The sequence below is a fragment of the Phalacrocorax aristotelis genome, chromosome W (assembly GCF_949628215.1).
Source record: "Phalacrocorax aristotelis chromosome W, bGulAri2.1, whole genome shotgun sequence".
NCBI classification, from domain to species: Eukaryota; Metazoa; Chordata; class Aves; order Suliformes; family Phalacrocoracidae; genus Phalacrocorax; species Phalacrocorax aristotelis.
The window spans coordinates 5,932,862-5,951,203 of record NC_134310.1 but is presented as its reverse complement, the minus strand read 5'-3'; the positions used below and the strand labels follow the sequence as shown (position 1 = coordinate 5,951,203).

The following is an 18,342-nucleotide window of genomic DNA, read 5'->3' as shown; positions in this document are numbered from 1 at the left end:
CCCACCAGCTTCAGACTCAGAGAATCACACTCTCGACCATATGGATGCCGCAAGCACCGCACTGGGTGGCAGAGGCTGCAGTGGGAGCAGCCACCGCCCCTTCCTGATTAAACAGAAGGGAAATTGCTGCAAGCTCAGCTCCGCAGCCCTGCCGGCGGGACACTTGCTGCAGCCCAGAGGGATGGAGAAGTGCAGGGAAGGGCTGCCAGCAATCCCCAGGGGAAAGAGCACAACCACAGGGGTGGGTGAGGGACACGGGCTGCTGCTTGTCTGCCCCTGACTGCACGATGCCGGGAGACAAGGGGAGGCAGAGACCCCCAGTTACACTCATAGGAACAACAGCAACCTCACAGAGCAGGAGCACATTTCAGTTCTAGTTGGAGAAGGTCGAACAAGAACTGACCTGATGTCAACAAGCAGGGACAGTTCGGAGTGGGCAAAAAGACATGCCTGAAGCTGGGCTAAGCTCTCTGCTTCAAAGCCAGTTAAATGGCAATCGGCTAAGCAGGGAAGAAGGCAGCTCCAGGAGCCACAGCACAGCCTGGAAGGGGCTGACCAACAGGCTAGAGAGTTTATGCTGGCTTTTCTGGCACATGTAGAGCCTGAGTCCTGCCCAAAGAGTTGGTCTGCTTGTCTCAGTGCGATCAGGAGGGCTGCAGGACAATGCTGGGCAGCAGGTCTGGGACTGACTCTTGTCCCAAAAGGGTCCACAGCCTTGATAGTCACAAGCAGAACACCACTGAGAGCGGAGCCAGGACCAGGGACTTCAGGGGTGTTGATCCCTGGAGGCTGGCCATTCCAGACCCACGTTACAGGTCATTCTTCAAGTCACCATAGCTCTGCTGTGGCAGGTAACAACTCCTCCTTACAGAAGTGCTCCTGTCATAGACCTCACAGCAGCCTCCCCTGCCTCTGCCCTACATCCTTATGCTCCATCTCCTGGCCCCGTGCCCCGGAGCAGCCAGCCCCCTGCCACCCTCCACCCATCTGGCAGCCCTCTTCCTTTATCTTTATGCCTTTAATCCTTTAGTTAAATGGCACAGCTCTGCACTCAAAGCTGGAAAGAAACAGCCTAATGGCCATTAAGTTCCCTTTCAGAATATTAGATTCAGATCCATCAATTTTAGTTTGTAGAGAATATTTGCAGTAAAATCTGAGCAGCTCCCAGGCACCTGACAGCCCAACAGTGTTTTCTCCCTAGGAGCAGCTGTTCGGAAAACATATCAGCTCAGGATTTGCTGACAGTTGGCAATACAAGAGAGTTCGGAGCCACAAACCAGAGGATGCCACCCGCTTCTGTCACCCATGTCGGCTTCCATGAACAAACCACAGAGCCGATAAACCAAGTCTGCTGCTATAACCCTCCGGCTTTCCGGCCTCCGCCCACGGCCTGCTGTTGCTCCAGCCCTGTCCTCACCGAGGAAGCACTGGTCACTGCTGTGCAGCCCACTTCATCCCCGCTGAGGGCTGGGAAGGCTGCCCCAGCATCGCTGCAGACAGTGCAGCAGAGCTGGCCAAGTGCTAGGGAAAAAAGAGCAGATCTCTCTGGCAGAAGCGCGGCGAGGAAAGCAGAGGGACTTGCCTACGTAGCCCTGCCAGTACCACCTGCAACAGGTGAACGGCACGTTGGTGAGAGCAGCCGGCCTCTTCCCAGCCTGGGGAGCAGGTTGGCAGGCAGACAGCATGGTTGTGCATCCCCGGAGCAGTGCCAAATCCTTTCCAGGGGGACCTGCTGATTGGGCTTTTACCCATGCAATATGCTTACAGCTTGCAGAAGTGATGCCAGGTCTCTCCCTTCCCCTCCTGGAGCCGGAGCCGTGGGGAGCCATCCGGAGCATACACCCCACACAGGCTCCCCAGGGGTTCCCTGAAGCTCAGCAAAGAGCACAACCTCACCCAGAGGTTTGCACGTTTCATAGAGTTTACTGCCTGCAAGGAGCAGGCTGAGGCTGTGCTGCTAAGGCAAGACCAGAGGTGCAACATGATGGAGCCTGCTTCCACCTAATCCACCCGCCAGGACAACTGTCCCACCTCCTACCCCACACACCAGCCCTACCAGGCACAGCCAGAGACTCCCACAGAGTAAAACCAGAGGATGTTTGCAACCCCACCACCTCCCAGCTGCTAGCCCAAGGACCGGCACGTTCCTAATGACATTAACAGCAAGGAACACCATCAGATTTATTATTTTTTTCCCCTCTTGCCGGGCCTTGCCTGCCCAGCCCCAAACTGGGCATTTCTGGCACAACAAGTTCCCACCAGGTGCAGTGGTTCTGTTCAGCTCAAGATCTGTGCCCCAAGCTGACAGGTACTAAACCGGGCAAAGCAATCGGAGGCCTCGAGCGCCCTGTTACAGCATCGCAGCCTGAGCTCGGGGTGACAAGGCACTTGCAGTGCATTCAGAGGGAGACTTGTCAAGTAGACAGAACCAGAGTCGTGCTTCCCCACGTACTGCAAACAGGTCTGCCCTGTCAGCCTAAGGATTTTACCTCCCCTGCTTATGGGCAGATTTACAGCAAATATTAACAGCTGGGAGAAAACAGAGCATCTCCAGGAATGGCAGGAAGGTGAGGATGGGAGTCAGGCGCTGGGAAACCCATGACCGTTGTCAAATCCACACCTGCCACTGTTAACAGCTTTTATCCTCACATTTAACATGAGGCTCTGCACCAAAAACTGTCTCCAGCAAACACAGTCTTCCCAGGGCTTGGAAGAGCTGAATACCCTCTGCCATGAGCAGGGCTCTCCGACACTCCCAGCATCGCATGGAGAGTTCCCACAGCTCCAACTCTTCCCAAGGGGGACGAAATTTAAAAGACACCAGCTCCTGCGTGGGGCTGCTTTGGCTCGTTCCTTTATCCCAAGGCTCTGTGCAGTTCTCCCAGTGCTCCCCTGCTTCCGCACAGACCCACAGCTCCAGACAGGAGGAATCAGCTCCATTTAAATCAAAAGTTTCTCAAACGCACACAGGCTCTCCAGACCCAGAGGTGGGCATCCTCCAAGACCCCTCAGCACAAGGGGTCTTTCACAGACACCCCAGTGCTTTCTGCTATAAGAACCCTAAAATCAGCAGTTTTGCAGCAGCTGCAGGAATTCCCTGTTTTCGACTTCTTCTTCCCCACAATGCCCATCCCGATTTTCTCATCTAGTAGCGATATTTGTTCCAAAACCCCCTTCTCCCCTCCCTCCCCGCGGCTGTCACAGCATCCCGGGAGTACAGCCACCCCGGCGACACCCCACCTTCCCACCCATCCCCCTCTCCGCAGGGTGCCCCGCAGGTGGGCGAAGCCCCCGGGATTCCCACCCGCCGGCGGCTCAGACCGGGGCGGGGAAGGGAGGGGGTGCAGCCGGTACCGGGAGCGCTCCCCCACCCGCACCGCCCCTGCGGAGCCGCCGGCGGGCGTTGCCCGGTGCAGCCCCGGGCTCCGCTCAGCCGCCGCCCCGGTGATACCGCGAGCAAACTTTCCCGGGAGCCCCCCTCCCCCGGCTCACCTGCGCTGCGGGCGGGGGTCGCGCCCGCCCCGCGGCTCCCCGAGCCCATCCGGACCGGCCCCGTTCCCGGCCGGGAGAGCGGAGCAGAGCCGCCGCCGGTGCTTGCGGGGCCGGGGTTTGAATTCGTCCAACCCGCCCTGATTGGGCGGGGGGCGGGGGGCCGGGGTGGGGCCCGGGTTTGGGGTGGGGGGAGGGCGGAGTGTGGATGCGGAGGGTGGAGGAATGCGGGGGGTGTGGTGGGGAGGGCGGGGGGGGATGCAGCGGCTGTGAGGAGGCCGGAGGGTGTGGGGGCAGTGCGGGGATGCGGGGGAGGTGGGAGCGTGGGGATGCGGGGGAGGGATAGGGGGTGGCTGGCAGGGGGGTGGGATAACGTGGGGATGCGGGAAGGTGGGGAGGATGTAGTGCCAGGGGAGTGCGGGGCGGTGGGGGGATGCAGTGGGGTGTGGTACCCTGTGGGTGCAGGGGATGTAGGGGGATGTGGGGGTTGTGGTACGCTGAGGATGCTGGCGGTGCGAGGGGATGTGGGACATGCGGGGGGATGTGGTACCCTGGAGGTGAGGGAGGGGTGGGCTGTAGACATGCAAGGGGATGAGATGCGAAGGGGGTTGCAGGGAGTGTGGGACACGCGGGAGGATGCGCTACCCCGGTGGGCAGTGGGTGCAGTGTGGGTGGGGAATGCAAGGGGATGTGCTATCATGCGGGGGGGGGGGTTGATGCAGGGGACTGTGATACTACAGGGGGCTGGGGGGTGCAGGGTGGTAGGGGGCTGCAGTGGGTGTGGTACTATAGGAGGACCTTGGGGATGCAGAGGGGGGGAACTGCAGGGAGCAGTAGTGCCATGGGGGTGCTGTGGGGATGGGGGGTGGGGGGTGAGGTGCCTGCAGGGGCCTGCAGTACAATTGGGGGTGGCCAGGGGGGTAGCAGGACCCCCGGGAGTGACCATGGGGACCCAGGGGGCAGCCATGGCCTTGGGGCTGCCAAGGGTGCAGCGCTGCAGGGAGGCACAGGAGTAGGGATGCAGGGCAGTGCAGAGACTTGACGGATTGCTGTAGGGACATGGGAGGTATGGGGGTTGTGGGGCACGGAGCAGTGCTGGGGGTGGCAGATTCTGTCTTGAGGATGCAGGGAAATTTCAATGGTGCAGGGGGGCACAAGGCCTGGTGCTGTGGAGAAGAGGGTGGCCCTCAGGGAGGGTGCAGGGCAGCAGGGTGCCATGAGGAGGGGTGGCTGAGCAAGGCGGATGGTGCACGGGAGCCCCGGAGGAGCATCCCAAGCATACCGCAGTATTTGTGGGACCAAAGAGGGTGATGTCGCTGCCAAAGGTCGGAGCAGGAGGGTGTGGGTGGCACCTTTGGGTGGCAGAGGGGCAAGGGAGGAGGCACATCCAGGGGGATGCCAGGGGAAGGGACACAGCCTTGTGGTAGACCACTTGCTAGGAGAGGAGGAGGGATCCACGCTAAGGCCCCACAGGATTTTTCACTCAGGATAAGATCCCTGTCAAATCCCAGCATGGGAGTTACAGCATTGCTGCTGCTTGTGCTCGGCACCAGCTCGCAGCTGTGAGCCCGCTTTGCTATCCAAGATTAGGAGAGCTCCCCTGTCCTGCTGGGGCACGTCCAGGGGACTTGCGGGCCCGGCACGGGCTGACAGCAGGGACAGGAGAGCCGCGATGGAGCTGCCGGTCCCCTCTAGCTAAGTGCTAGCAGCACACCCTCAGACCATCCCTGCAGCCAAGCACGGTTGCTGCTGCTGCACCACAGCCATCCCCTGGCTGGATCCATCCCTCCTGCTCTCCTGAGCAATGCACCAGCGCTGGCTTCCCACACAAGCCCAGGAGCAGAGCACACAGTCCCCTTCTCTCTGTTTCAGCCTAAAGGGGCTTTGAGCTCTTGAGCCTCCTGCGCACGCTGCCGTCTTCTGCCCCAGTGGGAATGTGTCACTTGGACTTTGTCCTCTGCAATGGTACAGCATAAATGTACAGAGCAATAAATGTGCATCCAAAGGTGTGGCTGCTGCTGGTGGGCGGGATGGGGTCAGCACAGCTACTGCTGATGCTCAGCCCGTGCTTGTGGGCCTGTCCCCCGCACAGACGCACGCTCAATGTTCTTCTAACATTCCCCATAGTGGAACCCCCCGCCATAGCGCCCAGCCAAGCGCTCCCAGCAGCGCTGGCCTCACCAGTGACAGCAGTGGGCAATGCTCCCTCCCCCCCAGCTCCTTTCCCAGGGGGTGACCCCTGTGGCACTGGGTGCTGAGAGCCTGAGCTCTGCCCAGGGAAGGTCGCTGCAATACCCTGTGCGGTCCTTTTTGTGATGTTCTGAAGTTAGCACAGACACCTTCCTGCAAAGTCTTTTTCCTTTAAGCTCTCTGCTCCTGCAGACCAGAGTAAGCACTTGCTGCGGGCTGGACCTGTGGGGTGTTACCCCATGTCTGGCCAGCCAGGCTCAGGGGAACCGTAGGATACGCACAGATGAGTTGGCCCGGGGTGGGATTTTAAACCCTCCCAGACCAGTGCCTGAATGAAGCCACCACCACATTGTCATGGGACTGTCACAGAGGAGCCACGTTCTCCCTGTTTTCCCTCCATAAAGCAGCAGCCCCCAAGGACATGTGGGCTCACACTGCTAGATGCGCCACAGCTCCCCAGAGTCGCCCCCTTCCCCTGGAAGGGTCCTGGGTGCTCCCCGAGGGATGCTCTGGGCACTCAGCACAGAGGGCACGCTTATTTTTGGGAGGATGGGTGATCTCTGTCTTCCTCCCTCACACTCCCGTGGCTTTGAGAGTGGGCAAAAGCACCAGCTCCTCACCCTCGCCTACCCAGGTGCAGAGGATGTAGATGCAGCCCCAGGGTCTGCTCTGAAAATAGGTGATCTCAGAGTGACATGGTTGCATCTGTATCATTGGGGGTAAGAAAACCCTGCGATGCGGCAAAGGACTTGCCATGCCAACCTGGTCTGGAGGCTGGGGCTGGCGCTGAAGCCACAGGCAGGAGCAACCATCATGTGTTCAGACTAAATCCTACCTTACACCCCTCCTCCGGTTCCTCTTGCACCTCCCAGGCATTGCAGGGGCTGCACAACCTTCAAGAGAAGATGGCAGGGATGAGATGTAACTGGCAAACAGCAAAGGCAGGACCCCGCCAGAGCCGTGTGGCTCCTCTCCCAGGTGTCCTCGAGGGCTGGCATCTGCTCTGTGTGAGCTCAGGAGCCATTTGAGATCAGTCCCCGTTGCACTTGCCAAGGCCAGGATGAGTCACAGCTGCTACAAAATTCACACCTCCTGCGGGTCCCTGCTGGTTTTACCCAGCGAGTATACTTTGGCGCAGGATATATTCAAGAGAAACCATTCCTGCTGGGATCTGGGGAGCCTTAACCTCTGTCCCCAGTGCTGGAAGGACCATGAAGAGCTGTGTCTGTTGGAAAACCCTCCAAAGCTCTTAGGGGACTGACCAGGTGCAGAGCTGAGGGGAGGTTCTTGCTGGCACAAGATTTGGGACGTGCTGGTGATATTTTCCCCTCAAATCACAGAGGGCAGCTGTCTGCAGCTCCCAAAACCCCACGTGGAGCACAGCAGAGCTCCCACCATGCATGTTCCCCATATTCCCCCATCCTCTCTTCCACCCTGCCCTGAGGCTGCTGGGACCCGGCAGAGGAGCTCTGCGATGCATGTGTCAAAGTAGAACCCGGGCCAGAGGCTTCTTATTAAATGGGAAGAGGTGCCTGTGGGTGAGACACAGACCTTTGCTTCACAGGCAGTGGGATGCTCAGAGTGAAGATAAGCTTTGATGGGGTGCTCCCCCCCACATGACATAGAAAAATTCACCATTTGTATTTCCTTAAAATTTTCAGCCCTTGCTCTGAGAGTAGCCCAAGCCCCATCGCATACCCAAGGAGGCTGACAGCATCTAAGAGGGGGAAAAAAAAACAGGAAAAAAAAAAAAAACATGGAAAAGTGTTGCTGTGCACCGCTTATGTGTATCTATGGTTACAGGAGATCGTGTCAGAGGATGTAAGATGTTACCGGGGAAATCAGACGTGATGGTGTCAATAGAGACTGCAGGAGCTCATCCTCCGTCAGGGCAGAGTTTGGATGCTCAGTGCAGACCCACACGGCAACTGGTGGGGATAAAAATAAATGCCAGCCATTTGGAGGAGAAACCATCCCACACACCCGGAGAGTGAGGTGGGCCTGGCAGGGAAATACGAGTACCACGCGCTGCCGCAAGCGCTTGGCACGTGTTCCCAGGGAGATTCAAGCGTGTGCCGAAGAGCTGCTCCTGCCTGGGCAGTTATTGCGTAGTTACAGACCTCGCTACAATTAGAGCTTGTCAGGATGTTTGAATCCAGCATCGTGTCCTTTCCAAAAGCAAACATTTCTGGGAGAAAGGATTCTTTCAAAATCATAGGATATTTTCAGTGTATTTTAAGAAAATGGTTTCATTGAGTTTCTGCTGCATTTGCGTTTTTAAAATTGTGATATTTTTGGACGTTGTTCTTTTTCTTTTTCAAAATATATGTAAATCCTATCAAATAGTTCCAGTTACCAATTAGTAGTATTGCAGCAGCAGAGTGAAAATGAATGAAAGCTGTTTGAGAAAACACCTCCGTTGAAAGCATACCAGGGAAACAGAAGATTTAGATCAAGGACAAAAGAAAACTAACGTATTCATCTATTAATCTGTAGCCATTTCTCTATTAAAGGTTGTTTTGAAAACCAGCAGTACAAAATTTACATGAAAATGTGATGCCTTTTAATGGGTAATGCAGATGTGCTGGATCCTGCCTCCCCGTGGGGTTTCCAAGTCTGTTCCAGCCCTCCTCTCTGCTCCCAGGACATCCTTGAGAGTTTTCCCAATGGTGTCTGCAAGCTTTTTGTGTCTTGTTGCTGACAGATACTGGCTGCGGCATGTTCAGCCACATGCTCTAACCTGCTTCAGATTAGGCATGCTGTGTCAGGGTGCTTTTGATTTTGGGCATCTGCCTCTAGACACTTTAACGTGGATGTGATGTTTGGAAGTGCTGAGCACTTTCCCTCTGGAAAGTAAATTGCTGATGGCATCTGCAGCTGCTGCCCAGATCATAATTCAGAGCTGACAATTGGAGTGTGGCTATTTTTTTAATGATGTTCCATGTCTCGGTTGTGCTACCGGCTCTCTGCTGATGCCATGCCGGAGTCACAGCAGTGACTCCACAACTTAAGAGCTTGCACATTTAACACGTGCACCTTCAAAACCCCCTCGTGTGCTGGGAACGGTCTCTCCGTGCTCAGGGAGCTCAGGCACGTGTAAGTCAGACACTGTCCTGCCTCGAGGTGTTCCCACGTGCTAATGCTTCATTTCAGAAAGAACATTTCAAAGTGGTATTTCCTTTCCATGATTTCTGGCGGGGGGAAAGGGTTTTTAAAGCATTTGCCTTAAAGAAGCTTCCTTTTGGTGGTTGTTTTTTTTTTTTTTTAAATGTAGGGGTATAGTCACTGTCAGAAGAATCCACACATTTCTCGGTAACTCATTCCTCCAACGAGCTTGGCTAAACCCACTGCTGTTCTCTTCAGTAGCACCCAGGGAGAACTCACAGCACTTTGGGCTGATCTAATAAAGGAGAAGAATCATCCTGGAGTCATTCACCGCAAAAATGAACCCATCTCGGAGGCTTTGGCAGATGAGACGAGCATCTTGAGCGACAGCACAGAACAGTTCTGTTCCGTGGACCTGTACCTGGGCCAGGCAGGTACGTTCCCAAGATGAAATAAACCTCATTCAGAAAAAAACTTCCACCTCTAATGAACTGTTCTTAAAAAAGGTTGAAGCATTGGTCTTGGCACGGCACTTTTCTTGTAGCTGTAATTTGGCAGTGAACACTTTGTGTGCTAAAGTCTGGAAAGACACAACTCTGTGCCAGAAAGCCCAGGGAGGACAATTTCATCTGGCAGCACGGGCTGCATCCCTAATATACGCCATTTGGAGGAGGAACAGAGGACCAAAGTGCACCAAGGGAGTCACTCGGGACATGTTCAAGACCTATCCTGATCATCACATTTCAACAAAATCAAGCATAAAACGTGGAAATGGCTGAACAAAATCCTCAGCACAAAGTGTTTGGTCTGCAAATACACTGTCTAAACTCAAACACAACAGGATGAGTGAGGCAAAGCCCTGAGTGCCTGGAGACAACAGCATGGGAAGGTCTGAGATGACAGCATATCCCATTTCCCCTCAGACTCTCAAGATCACCCCTGTGCTTTGGCGGTGTCATGGTGCTTGATGCCAGAAGGGACAAGGAGATCTTCTAGTCTGACCTCCCTTATGATGTGGGCCAGGTACCTACTTATATCTGACTGGCCAAGACATCTGTTGCCAAAAGGCATCTAATCCAGACCTGAAGACCTCTTTAGAGAGACATACCACCATTCCCAAGGACTTTGTCAGAGAATCATAAAGGTTGGAAAAGACCTCTAGGATCATCAAGTCCAACCCTCACACCATCACCCCCAGGCCTCCTAAACCATGTCCCCAAGTGCCACGTCTACATGTTGTTTGAACCCCCCCAGGGGTGGTGACTCCCCCACCTCTCTGGGCAGCCTCTGCCAATGCCTCACCACTCTTTGAGTAATGAAATTTTCCCTAATATCCCATCTAAAACTCCCCTGATGCAGCTTGAGGCCGTTTCCTCTCATCCTGTCACTGGTAACTTGTCCCTGAATTTAACAGGAGCATTTGTAGAGCCTGTAGGCAGGAGGGACAGGAGCAGGCAAGGGACATCCCGGCTCCCCAGGCAGTGAACCCCAGGGGACAGCCAGGACAGCTGGCACGATGCCCTCGGTTGGATCCAGCACTGCTCTTGCTCTGCAGGGACAGTGCTCACTGAGGGACAGGCAGCAATTACTTGTCCACAAGTCCACCCTGGCACGCTGTGCTCCACAGAGTGACCATAGCTTTCCAAGAAGGAGACGCTTCCCCACTTTCTGGCAAAAAGTAGCTCCTGGCCAGAGCAGCATTGGGTCCTCTGACCCCATCTCTGATCTCCAAAGCCTCCAAATAACCCAGGTAACAGAGAGGTCCATGTCACAGCCACTGCACACTATGGCTCCACTCACCTGGCTCCCCCTCACCCAGTGGCCATGGCAATGGAGAATGGCCAAAAGCCTTCCCAGGGCTCTCCGGGAGGGCAGTGGGCAGGGGATGACAGATGTCCAGGAGGGCAGTGCCTGACACCAGCTCCTCAGTCGTATGGCAGCGCCTACAAAAAGGGGGTACGTGGGGAGCCCAGGCAGGTCCTCATTAAGCTGTCAGAAGCTCATGTCCTCTATGACCAAACACCGTCAGGTCACACCAGCCCCAACAGCAGGTGTTCCTGCACCATGGAGGGACAAGGTGAGGGAAGGAGGACCTTGTCCTTGTCTTTGTGCCACACACAGGGGTCCCAGGCCAGATGGGACCCACGCGGGACTCGCTGTGGAGGCAGCCCCTGCTCCAACCGTGCCTGCACGGGATGGCCCTGCCTCCTCCTGAGGTCTCCAAGAAGGGATAGAAATTGCTTTTTCCCCAACTGAGAGTATTGATTGTGGTCAGGCCCACGGCTCAGAGCTCACTAATGAATTGTAATTGGAAAGAAGTTCCACTTTGACATGTTTTATTTTATTTATGTCAGGATTTGCCATGCATTAAGCTAGGGGCTCATTAAATTAGTGAGGCAGACAGTTCCCGCCAAGATGGCCTGAGCTGGGCAGACTTCAGCTGGGGACTGGCAGCAGTAGACCTGGGAAAGACGTGGTCTGCAGAGAGACCAGGGGTCCTCCTCCTTCTCCGCTCCCCCCAATATAGACAGAGGCCCCAAGACTGGCATGGCCAACGCTCCTCTGTGCAGTCTTGAGCCCTCTGGTTGCCCCACATATCCCTCGCTCCTAACCGCCTTCTCCAGGGATTTTGCCTTCCCAGGACAGCCCCTTCTTGCATTAAGGGTGAGCACGTAGTAGGGCACCAGGCTGGGTTTTGTCTGCCCTGCCAAAGCCCTTTTCTGCACCTGGCTCACCATCTTGCCCCTCCTTCACCTCACGTCTGCTGGCAGCCGCAGTGCCCTCTGGCCCCCAGACAGTCTCCAGGTCCAGACAGGACCTGAATTTATAATATCGTGAAAGGCAAACCGAACATAGAGAAAACCTCTCCCCACCCAGCCCGCTGCCTCCTGACGCTGTCCTGGCCTGCTGCCGCTTCCACGCAGGCTCGCCTTCACTTGCTCCAGAAAGTTCTCCCATCCTTGTTTCTGCTCCCTTTTCCATTTCTTTGCCCAGCTTTCATAGAATCCTAGAATCGTTAGGGTTGGAAAAGACCCTTAATATCATCGAGTCCAACCGCTAACCTATCACTGCCAAGTCCACCACTAAGCCATATCCTCAAGCACCACGTCTACCCTTCTTTTAAATACCTCCAGGGCTAGAGGCTCAACTGCCTCCCTGGGCAGCCTGTTCCAATGCCTGACAACACTTTTGGTGAAGAAGTTTTTCCTAATATCCAACCTAAACCTAAACCTAAACCTAAAATCCAACCTGATGCAGCTTGAGGCCGTTTCCTCTCGTCCTGTCACTGGTGACTTGGGAGCAGAGACCAACCCCCCCCTCACTCCAGCCCCTCTCAGGCAGCTGCAGAGAGCGAGAAGGGCTCCCCTCAGCCCCCTCTTCTCCAGGCTAAACCCCCCCAGCTCCCTCAGCCGCCCCCCAGCACACTTGTGCTCCAGACCCTGCCCCAGCCCCGCTGCCCTTCTCTGGACACGCTCCAGCCCCTCCAGGCCCTTCTTGTCCCGAGGGGCCCAAACCTGAGCCCAGCATTCGAGGTGGGGCCTCCCCAGGGCCGAGCACAGGGGCCCCATCCCTGCCCGGCTCCTGCTGGCCACACCAGTGCTGACACAAGCCCGGGGGCTGGTGGCCTCCTTGGCCACCCGGGCACTGCTGGCTCATGCCCAGCCGGCTGTCAGCCAGCACCCCCAGGGCCTTCTCCGCCGGGCACTTCCCAGCCCCTCTGCCCCGGGCCTGGGGCGTTGCCTGGGGTTGATGTGACCCAAGGGCAGGACCCGGCTCTTGGCCTTGTTCAATCTCATACCGTTGGCTCCGGCCCATGGATCCAGCCTGTCCAGGTCCCTCTGCAGAGCCTTCCTGCCCTCCAGCAGATCAACACTTCCACCCAGCTTGGTGTCATCTGCAAACTCACTGAGGGTCCCCTCGTCCAGATCATCAATGAAGACATTGAACAGGACTGGCCCCAACACTGAGCCGGGAACACCAGTCGTGGCCGGCCGCCAACTGGATGTGACTCCATTCACCACCACTCTCTGGGCTCGGCCGCCCAGCCAGTTTTTAACCGAGTGCACTTGTCCGAGCTGTGAGCAGCCAGCTTCTCCAGGAGAATGCTGTGGGAGACAGTGTCAAAGCCTTATTAAAGTCCAAGTAGACAATGTCCACAGCCTTCCCCTCATCCCCTAAGCGGGTCACTTTATAGAAGGAGACCAGGTTAGTGAGGCAGGACCTCCCTTTCATAAACCCATGCTGGCTGGGCCCTATCCCCTGCTTGTCCCTCATGTGCTGTTTCTGCCATGTTTCTGGAGTATGACCCTCTCCCCTCTCCAGAGGTCCCTGGTTTGCCTTCAGGAGGGTGTGAGTAGGAAGTCAAACACCTCTTCCTTAAGCAGATGTCATACATGATGCAATGATGTATAGAACCGGGATACAGTGTGCCTGGGGGCATGGTCCCCTGCTGTGGACTGAGCCCAGCCCACACCCATAGGGACAGCAATCCAGCCCCTTGCCCCTTGCTTTCTCTGTGGGTCCCCCAGCATCTCCTTGCAGACCTTCCATACCCAGTTCTGGCATTCCCCATTGGACCCACAATGTTTTGCACGACTAAAGTTGGGTAGTGTCTAACTTCTGCTCAGGACCTGCTGGAAAATGCCAATTTTCTGACCCTACTTAGGCTTCCCACAGCTCAGAGACCAGATCTCCCTTTCCAGGGAAGTCACACAGTGGAGTTTAGTGTTCAGTGGGTGGGAAGGAGGCCACAGTGTCCTGTTTCTAGAGTACTTGTACACCCCTGAGCCAAACTCCAGTCTTAGGAAAGCCTGAGAGGAAGGAGAAGACAAGAGGAAGAGAGAAACAAAAAGAGTGGGTGAGCATGGACCAAGAGTAAACAGTACAGGAGAACCTTCCAGTTAAGCAAAGGGGGACCTGACCCTGAAGACTGGTTCTGACCTAAAGGATGGTTAGGACAGTTCAACAGAGCAGGATAAAGCTGTGCCTGAGCCATGCACATCTAGGCAGCTTGCTGGCCTAGCAGACTGGGACACACCTCTCCAGTACCATCCCAGTACCACAAGCTGGGCTGCTGACAGAGATTTGCTGGTCTCTGAAAGACCAGATGGAGAGATCTGGCTCTCTGCACCCTCTTCCCAGACTGTACCCCACTGCACATGCATTCACCTTACTTCTAAGCACCAGCATAATCTTGACATTAACCACAGACTCAAAACAGAGCATCAGTCATCATCAGAAACAGGCAGCGTCTGAAACCAACACAAGTACATGGAGGTGCCACCTGAAATTCTGCTGCAGGTCAAGGTCTCCAAGAACACAGCTGCTAAATAGAAAAAATTCAAATGAGAATTTTGTCTCTGGGTGAAAGCAAGTACAGCAAAATGGACAGCACCGAGGGTCACAAGATAGATTTTCTTTCAAGGTCTGCTAATTAATTAATATCAAACTTAATCAAGTCCCTAAATTGTGGCATGAAATATGCTTAGTAGAAGACTCAGTGATGAAAAACAAGCCAGTTTTCACTGGTATTTGCTATAGAAAGTGAGAACACCATGCTCCCAGAAAAAAAGGAAAAAATTTTACAGCACTCATAATGGATGGGAGATTTGAATAAAATACTTGATTTCAGATGACTTGTAGAATCCCAACCTCAAGGCAACATTGTAATGCAGATCAAGAGACCTCCAAACCAGGGAGGGGAAAAAATGATGAGGGAAATTAGAGATTTAAGCAGAGAAAGAAGCATGTTGCACTGTAAAGCTGAGCCAGACAAATCTGGGGGGACAGAGTAAGGTTCTGAATCAGAATTACAAAAGCTGGCCTTGAAGAAGAAATCATAACAAAACTATGAAGGCAAATGGAATAACACTGCAGGAATAACCCTGCAGGAGTGCACCAAGTGGGGAAGCAGCTTGGATAGAAGCAGTGTCTTCTCTTTTTACTGGTCCAGGTAGATTTCCAATGAACACGTATCGAGCAGAGACTTCTGGCTGATACCGTGAACAGAGAGTAGGTATGAAGAAATAAATCAGAGGAGGGTGTAAGGTACCTGTAAAATATGCAGAGAGGTGTGGCAGCAGCAGGATTTATTCGTTGGGATCAGTAGAGAGATGTCTATGTTCAGGGACAATTATACTGAATAAAAATGGAATAACTCTTACAAAATTAGACCAATTCTTCTTGTTAGACCTGGTGCTTGAGTTAATGGCCTGTCTGAAGTTAGTCTATGAAAACTAGAATGAAAATACAGTCACATGGACATCTTCCAACTAAACCTTAACTAATACCCTGGGATGGCATGCATAGGTGAATTAGATGGAAAGGTAAAATAAAACCATGGTCTGCTTTGGTTTCTGGAAGAAAAAAAGCTATTCTGAGGCTGAAAACATTCAGTCTACTTGAAAGAAGTAATACATAAAAAGGAAAATAATGGCAAAGTGCAAAAGCAATATTGCTCGTATGCATGTTCTGATCCCTACTAGAGGGATGACAGAGAACTGTTTATGAAAAAAAAAACACAAAATTATATACTATTTCAAGACTAATCACAATGCAGAAGTTGTCTTTCTAGAAAGTGGAACGGCTGAGTGAGACCTCACAGGTCCAGCTGGGATCTGCTGCCTCAGGTGTCAACTGCAGAAACAATATTTTCACTGTTAAAAGTGCCAATATTTGCCTAAAGAGTACAATATTAAACATGTTAATTTGTGTTCAGGGTGCATAAATTGTTGTCAGAGGCTTAAAAAAGGCAGCCTGAAAAATAAAAAAAGGAAAAGCCTGTGTGGAGAGGGGGAATGAGCTGGAAGGGAAATAGACTGTAAGAGTCTAAAAGAGATGCAGGAAAGTCACTGGATCAAACTATAGCAATGGGAAATGCAGAAAAATTCAGGGATAAAAACCTCTTCTAAAGAGCTACATGAAAATAGAACCAGTTCTGATGTGATGAGAAATGTTTATATATTTATTGAATAACCATCATTATTTGTACTTCCCTTGGAATGGGGTGATGAGAGGACATCTGTCCACAGAGCCACGTACCGCAGTGGGGTACCCAGCGGGGATGGGTGACAACCCAACGGGGTGCTCGTCTCTGCTGCACCCAGATGGTGACCCCCCAAGCTGTGATGAGCCTTGCTTACAGCCTTGCAGTACCAAAGGCAGGGGTTTGCTGCTTGGGGATGTTCTGTGATATCAGACCAGAGTGGGGGCAGCTCTCAGAGCCCTCCTGCTCCTCAAGGCATCAGGGTGCAGAGGCTGGGGAGGCTGGGGCTGCTTTGCACACCTCTTGTGCAAGGGAAGCAGCTCCACGGGTGGTGGGAAAGGATCCCTCACAGGCTGCATCCCCTGAGGGTCCCAGGTCCAGCTGCCCTCTGCGGCCACGGATAGCTGGGATGACCACCCCCGGCTCACTCAGAGGTGAGGCTGCTCTGCAGGCAGCTGGGAAAGGAGGTTGGGGAGCACAGCATCATCCATCACTGACACATCTTCCACAGCAGAGAAACACCCTGTCTGAAAGGCCTCATTAGCATGTAAACGAGCTGCTCCTAAGCACAGCTGGGGCTTCCCTCTCCAGCAGGTCACAACCACTCATTTACTTGTCACTACCGCAGAAAGCCAGGATGCTCAAGCCCCACCAGTCCCCCCAGACTTGCGGCTGAGTGCCCACGTGCTCCGGACTGTCAAGTAACATCAGCTCCACAGACTCAGCTCTGGCCTGGGGAGCAGATCACTGCCGGAGCAGCCCACAGCTAAGGGAGAGTTAACCTCCACCACCTTCCCATGGGCAGCTGCTCCACGTCGGAGAGTCTCCTCACCCTGCGTTGGCATCTGTGCGGAGGAGCTACCAAAACAGCTTGCTTGCGTGAGCGTGCCATGACAGAGGAGCGGCAGTTCCAGAGAGAAGACTTGTGACTCTATATCTCACCTAACGTTGCACCCCAAACTCAGGGAACAGCCCTCAAAAGCTTCCTCCCTTGGGCCCTCAGAAGAGCTATTTGCCAAACCCAATTTACTGCAATGAAGGCTTCTTGCTTGATGCTACACGGGGAGGAGATCTGCCCTGATTTTAACCTGCTTCGTTAGGGTGTAAGTGTAACCTGCTGTGAAGCTGTTGCCAAATTGTTGTTCCCCATTTCCCACACTCTGCAGGCACGCCTGAGGCACCAGCCACTGGATATGTTGTCCTGTTGGAGCTATTCCTCTTTGCACAGCTAAATCGGTCACTGCTGTGTAAACAGAGCCACTTTCCGTCTGTCCCAGGAGTATTTACCTATTCAAATAAAGTTAAACTGCTTCAACAGGAGATGCTGAATGGAAAAGGGAGGAAATACCAGCATTATAAAATGGCTGGTGATGGTTTTCTTGGCATTTACTAGGGAGAGGGTGATGCACACAGTGCCACCCTGGACACCTGCCACATCTTCCCCCAGCCTCAGCAGCCCCAGCACCTTCTGCAGAGGGGTGGGAGGCAGGTGGGGCTTGGCAGGACCTGGCAGCAGGAGGACCTGCCTTGGATGGCTCTTCCCAGGGATCAGCCAGGCTGGAGCTAACAGAAGCATCATGTATGGTGAGGTGAGGAGGAGGCAACCCAAGGAAGCATTCAGGTGAAGAGCTGGGCGGACAGGGGCTGGGGCTGGGAGGTCGGACACCTCTGCGGCCAGCCCTGACCATCCCACATCAACGCCTGAGGCCATCTGCCACCACTGCACATGGTACATGACTCTCCATTTACCAGAAAACTGAGCCTACCCCACCGAGGGCATCTGGGAGGGACCAGGAAAGCCCCCCTCACTCCTGATGTTAGCAGGATAAGAGCTCCATGCCTCAAGCTATACTGCAAAGCAGCAAACCCAGAGGGAGAGAGATTCACTTTTATTTATAAAAGCAGGCCATGTTATTAATAACACGTAATGACTGTATTGCTGTATACGGCACTGTAAATATACACATCGCTTTACAGAGCCAGGCAAATTCCCTGCTGCAAATTGCTTGCAATTTGCAATCGACTGTGTCTATAATCATGGTGACTGCATGATTCTTGCTTTCAGCACTGGGAGTCTGGCAGGGTAATGAGTGGCTCTGCTAATTGGAGTTCCTTTAACTGGAGTTTCTTGCAGGGTAGAATTGGCCTCAAGGCCAAGCCTTCCCCCTCGGTGACAAGAGACCTGATCTTTCACTGGTCAGCCCCATTCTGGCCCCAAGTCCCAAATGATTTTGCCTCAGATTTCTCTGTGCACATTGCATTTGTCTCCCACACCACACATGCCTACTGGTGCCCAAGCTGGACTCCCTTGGCTCATTAACAAATGAATGCCATTGCTCTGGGCTGGTCCCCACCTACCTCCCATTGCTACGACGCAGAAGATTTTAGAGGACACTCTCTTCACAAAAGCACACTGTAGAAATGCTCCATGCCCTGGCCATGACCCATGCACGGGGTTCTCTGACTGTGGTAGGCACCCAGTGGCAGCTGCTGCCTGGGGAGCCAAGGTGAACAAACATCCTGCACTGTTCCATGCGCCAACACAAACGGACACATTCACACTTTCAAAAAGT

At 54.0% G+C, this 18,342-nt stretch overlaps 1 protein-coding gene across 2 annotated transcripts in view; it reads right to left on the bottom strand.

Moving 5' to 3' along the window:
* The window catches only part of CTXN1 (cortexin 1), a 44,527-nt gene extending 40,904 nt beyond the window's left edge, over positions 1–3,623 (bottom strand). For both annotated transcript variants that reach the window (XM_075077243.1, XM_075077242.1), the window contains exon 1: positions 3,493–3,623. The gene's annotated coding sequence lies outside the window, so the exon portion shown is untranslated. The remainder of the gene's footprint in view (positions 1–3,492) is intronic.
* Positions 3,624–18,342: the final 14,719 nt, after the last annotated feature.